Raw genomic sequence first — 6,265 nt, 5'->3', positions numbered from 1 at the left:
AGATGTAATCCGGAGACAGGTGTTTCCTCCATCTCTTTAGCTATCATACTCTAATTCCACTGATTTCAAAACTCGATCCTCCAGAAAGTGGAGAGCAACACTTACGCAACTTCACTACACAATAAAAAAATTTAAAGCCACGTTAGACAGGATTACCTACACATACTGACCAGCTCAAATAGACAGAAGCGTGCTATATGGCAGACCAATCCAAACTCCTCTCTCGGCATGTCCAGCCCACTCATTATCTCAGCCAATCATGGCTAGTGGGAAGGTTGCTGTCTTTTTCTGTGCTTTAACCAACTAGGCTCGTAATTTAACAATTGTATTTGTATTTGCAGATGGCATACAAGTTTGTTATTAAGGCACATGAAAGTGTACATGTTCCAGAAGGCATTTCTGCCAAAAAACGAAATTAGATTTTTCCAAAAAAGTTTACATTCAAATGGCTCTCCTGTGAAGTAGTGACCCGCAACATACGCCTAGTTTCCTGAAACGAATCACATTTACATAAGTATTCAGACTCTTCAGCAAGTACTTTGTTGAAGCACCTTTTGTAGCGATTACAGCCTTGAGTCTTCTTGGGTATGACGCTACAAGCTTGGCACACCTGTATTTGGGGAGTTTCTCTCATTCTTATCTGCATATCCTCTCAAGCTCTGTCAGGTTGGATGGGGAGCGTCACTGCACAGCTATTTTCAGGTTTCTCCAGAGATGTTAGATCAGGTTCAAGTCCGGGCTCTGGCTGGGCCACTTAAGGACATTCAGAGACTTGTCCTGAGGCCACTCCTGTTTTGTCTTGGCTGTGTGCTTAGGGTTGTTGTCCTGTTGGAAGGTGAACCTTCACTCCAGTCTGAGGTCCTGAGCGCTCTGGAGCAGGTTTTCATCAAGGATCTCTCTGTACTTTGCTCCGTTCATCTTTCCCTCGATCCTGACTAGTCTCCCAGTCCCTGCCGCTGAAAAACATCCCAACAGCATGATGCTGCCACCACCATGCTTCACTGTAGGGATGGTGCCAGGTTTCCTCCAGACGTGACGCTTGGCATTCAGGCCATAGAGTTCAATCTTGGTTTCATCAGACCAGAGGATCTTGTTTCTTGGTCTGAGAGTCCTTTAGTGCCTATTGGCAAACTCCAAGCGGGCTGTCATGTGCCTTTTACTGAGAAGTGGCTTCCGTCTGGCTACTCCACCATAAAGGCCTGATTGGTGGAGTGCTGCAAAGATGGTTGTCCTTCTGGAAGGTTCTCCCATCTCCACAGAGGAACTCTGGAGCTCACTCAGAGTGACCATCAAGTTCTTGGTCACCTGCCTGACCAAGGCCCTTCTCCCCCGATTGCTCAGTTTGGCTGGGCGGCCAGCTCTAGGAAGAGTCTTGGTGGTTCCAAACTTCTTCCATTTAAGAATGATGGAGGCCACTGTGTTCTTGGGGACCTTCAATGCTGCGGACGTTTTTTGGTACCCTTCCGCAGATCTGTGCCTCGACACTAACCTGTCTCGGAGCTCTGCGGACAATTCCTTTGACCTCATGGCTTGGTTTTTGCTCTTACATGCACTGTCAACTGTGGGACCTTATATAGACAGGTGTGTGCCTTTCCAAATCATGTCCAATCATTTGCATTTGCCACAGGTGGACTCCAATCAAGTTGTAGAAACAGCTCAAGGATGATCAATGGAAACAGGATGCACCTGAGCTCAATTTCGAGTCTCATAGCAAAGGGTCTGAATACTTATGTAAATACGTTTTTTTTTTTTTTTATGTTATATAAAGTTGCAAAACATTCGAAAAACCTGTTTTCGCTTTTTCATTATGGTATTGTGTGTAGATTGATGAGGAAAACAATTAATTTATTCAATTTTAGGCTGTAACATAACAAAATGTGGAAAAAGGGAAGGGGTCTGAATACTTTCCGAATGCACTGTATGTACTCTATCCCTTTGTATTCAAGAAAGAAGTTCTAAGGGTTTATCGTCATTTCCACTGAGCCACCGGGTCAAGTTAATTTGTAAATACTGTGGTTAGCTAGACGGTAAGGGTTTAGGATTGTGTACAATGTTCTCAATGACTCAGACGGACCAAAGGTAGACTGATGTATTTATCTTCCTGGCTCGGAAACATAAATTGGGTGCAGTATTTTGTCTGTAAACATCCTCTGAGAATTTTCAGTTGCACTATGATTGCTCAAACATTATACATCAGATTAATTAACATTGATAAACTGTTGCATGGGGGTTGAAAAACCATTTGAGATAGCACTATGTTTTGGGAACGTCACATTTTGAAATACAATGTTGCTTAGACATGATATGACTATTAGTTAACTTGCCATGACTATGACTATTAGTTAACATGGCATGACTATGACTATTATTTAACTTGGCATGATATGACTATTAGTTAACTTGGCATGACTATGACTATTAGTTAACTTGCCATGACTATGACTATTAGTTAACTTGGCATGATATGACTATTAGTTAACTTGCCATGACTATGACTATTAGTTAACTTGGCATGACTATGACTACTAGTTAACTTGGCATGATATGACTATTAGTTAACTTGGCATGACTATGACTACTAGTTAACTTGGCATGATATGACTATTAGTTAACTTGGCATGATATGACTATTAGTTAACTTGGCATGAAATGACTATTAGTTAACTTGCCATGACTATGACTATTAGTTAACTTGGCATGACTATGACTACTAGTTAACTTGGCATGATATGACTATTAGTTAACTTGGCATGATATGACTATTAGTTAACTTGCCATGACTATGACTATTAGTTAACATGGCATGACTATGACTATTAGTTAACTTGCCATGACTATGACTACTAGTTAACTTGGCTTGATATGACTATTAGTTAACTTGGCATGACTGTGACTAGAGCTAGTGCCCAGGAGAATGCTAGCCCCTGTTAAACTCAAAATCTGGAATTTCCGGTGATATCTAATTTTTTTAAATCGTACTTGCAATTTTGTATTATCATATGAATACACTATTTGGATGTTATGTATTGTTGCTTCTACTAGTTTGTTGCTAAGCAACTATGTCAGTTTTTCATTGTGCACTTGACAATAGCACAACTACATGTGACGGTAATAAATAAGAAACACATAATGATTCACTACTAGTGACTACTACAGTACTACATTTAGGTTTTTTGAAGCCAAATCACAATCTTTTTCACTATTTTGATACTGTTGTCACAGTGAAACACACGAGATGTGAGGTGATCAACAAAGACAGAGAACAGCTGCTTCATAGTTTTGAAGCTCATATTGTCTATTATATGCTGAGGCTTTGAGATTCACTGTAATAGTTGTTTTAGGTTTGAGTATTTTTCCACTTTGATGCGTTTGAATAAATAACCTATTAGATAAACTCTCATATGGCTACAGGATATTATTGTCTTCAAACAGGGTGGATATATTATTGTCTTACTAGGAGAGATTGTGTCTCCAAGCACCCCTTCTTTTTATAAGCAATATTAGTATGATCACTCACACGGTCACACCTTTGGAAACTATGTTATGATTGACCATTGTTAAAAACTTGTAATAAATGTCATGTTTTCTGAGAAAGTCATTGAATCTGAAATGGAAGAACACGTTGAACCAGCCTCCTGCATAGTTAAGACATGCACATTTACATATTACAGTAATTGCAATGGTGTAGTGTCTCATTAGAAATGTTGCTTGAAGTTTATAGTGTAGTGTCTCATTAGAAATGCTTTATTGATAACAATGATTACCATTCTTCAAAACTCAGGAGCAGCTTGACGCTGGTTGGAGAGTAGCCTCTGATTGGAGGTAGTTTGAAACAATACCTCCTGTTAATGATGAGGTCATCAATGTGTTTTCATGAATGTGTGTCAATCAGTAGTGTCCTTGTCTTTCGGTCCTTGTCCTGCTTCAGTTTGGCCTCAGAGAACTCCTCTCTCACCTTGTGATGTGATAATGGTGCCGGAGGGGATGGCTGCCATTTTACATGCTCCTAACCAACTGTTTGTTTTTTCACGTTGTTTGTAATTTATTTTGTAACTTATTTTGTACATAATGTTGCTGCTACCGTCTCTTATGACCGAAAAGAGCTTCTGGACATCAGAACAGCGATTACTCACCTCGAGCTGGACGAAGATTTTTTCTTTAACAAGTCCGACGCGAAGGATATATTGCTTCCTCGAGACCAGGCCCAAATCCCTGTCATTTACGTGAAGAAAAGAAGGGGGCGGAGGTCGGGCTGCCCTCTGAGAATTCATAGGCGAGTGAGTAAACCACCACTACCATCCGTTCTATTGGCCAACGTGCAATTGGCCGATTAAGACTATCCTACCAAGGGGACATTAAAAACTGTAATATATTATGTTTCACCGAGTCATGGCTGAACGACGACACAGATAATATAGAGCTGGCTGGGTTTTCCGTGCATCGGCAGGACAGAGAAGCCACGTCTGGTAAGACGAGGGGTGGGGGTGTGTGTCTATTTGTCAATAACAGCTGGTGCGCAATGTCTAATATTAAAGAAGTCTCGAGGTATTGCTGGCCTGAGTGTGTGACCGGGGACTTTAATGCAGGCAAACTTAAAAAACGTTTTAGCTCATTTCTACCAGCATGTCACATGTGCAACCAGAGGAAACAAAACTCTAGACCACCTTTTTACTCCACACACAGAGACGCATACAAAGCTCTCCCTCGCCATCCATTTGGTAAATCTGACCATAATTCTATTCTCCTGATTCCTGCTTACAAGCAAAAACTAAAGCAGGAAGTACCAGTGACTCACTCAATACGAAAGTGGTCAGATGACGCGGATGCTGCGCTACAGGACTGTTTTACTAGCACAGACTGGAATATGTTCAAGGAGTCATCCAATGGCATTGAGGAGTATACCACCTCAGTCACCGGCTTCATCAATAAGTGCATCAACGACATCGTCCCCACAGTGACCGTATGTACATATCCCAACCAGAAGCCATGGATTAAAGGCAACATCCGCATCGAGCTAAAGGCTAGAGTTGCCGCTTTCAAGGAGCGGGAGACTAATCCGGACGCTTATAAGAAATCCCGCTATGCCCTCAGACGAACCATCAAACAGGCAAAGTGTCAATACTGGATTAAGATTGAATCCTACTACACCGGCTCTGATGCTCGTCGGATGTGGTAGGGCTTGAAAACTATTACGGCCTACAAAGGGAAACCCAACCGCGAGCTGCCCAGTGACTACCAGACGAGCTAAATGCCTTTTATGCTTGCTTTGAGGCAAGCAACACTGAAGCATGCATGAAAGCACCAGCTGTTCCGGACGACTGTGGGATCACGCTCTCGGTAGCCGATGTGAGCAAGACCTTTAAACAGGTCAACATTCACAAAGCCGCAGGGCCAGACGGATTACCAGGATGTGTACTCAAAGCACACGCGGACCAACTGGCAATTGTCTTCACTGACATTTTCAACCTCTCCCTGACCGAGTCTGTAATACCTACATGTTTCAAGCAGACCACCATAGTCCTTGTGCCCAAAGAAGCGAAGGTAACCTGCCTAAATGATTACCGCCCCGTAGCACTCACGTCGGTAGCCATGAAGTGCTTTGAAAGGCTGGTCATGGCTCACATCAATAACATCATCCCGGACACCCTAGACCCACTCCAATTTGCATACCGCCCCAACAGATCTACAGATGACGCAATCTCTATTGCACTCCACACTGCCCTTTCCCTCCTGGACAAAAGGAACACCTATGTGAGAATGCTGTTCATTGACTACAGCTCAGCGTTCACCACCATAGTGCCCACAAAGCTCATCACTAAGCTAAGGACCCTGGGACTAAACACCTCTCTCTGCAACTGGATCCTGGACTTCCTGACGGGCCGCCGCTAGGTGGTAAGGGTAGGCAACAACACATCTGCCACGCTGATCCTCAACACTGGGGCCCCTCAGGGGTACGTGCTTAGTCCCCTCCTGTACTCCCTGTTTACCCACGACTGCGTGGCCAAACACGACTCCAACACCATCATTAAGTTTGCTGACGACAGTGGAGGTCAAAGCTGTCATCCTGGCAAAGGGAGGCTATTTGAAGAATCTCAAATATAAAATATATTTTGATTTGTTTAACACTTTATTGGTTACTACATGATTCCACGTTTGTTATTTCATCGTTTTGATGTCTTCACTATTATTCTACAATGTAGAAAATAGTAAAAATAAAGAAAACCCCTTGAATGAGTAGGTGTGTCCAAACTTTTGACTGGTAGTG

This window comes from Coregonus clupeaformis, unplaced genomic scaffold (assembly GCF_020615455.1).
Source record: "Coregonus clupeaformis isolate EN_2021a unplaced genomic scaffold, ASM2061545v1 scaf1128, whole genome shotgun sequence".
NCBI lineage: Eukaryota > Metazoa > Chordata > Actinopteri > Salmoniformes > Salmonidae > Coregonus > Coregonus clupeaformis.
Note: the sequence above shows the minus strand (reverse complement) of the source record.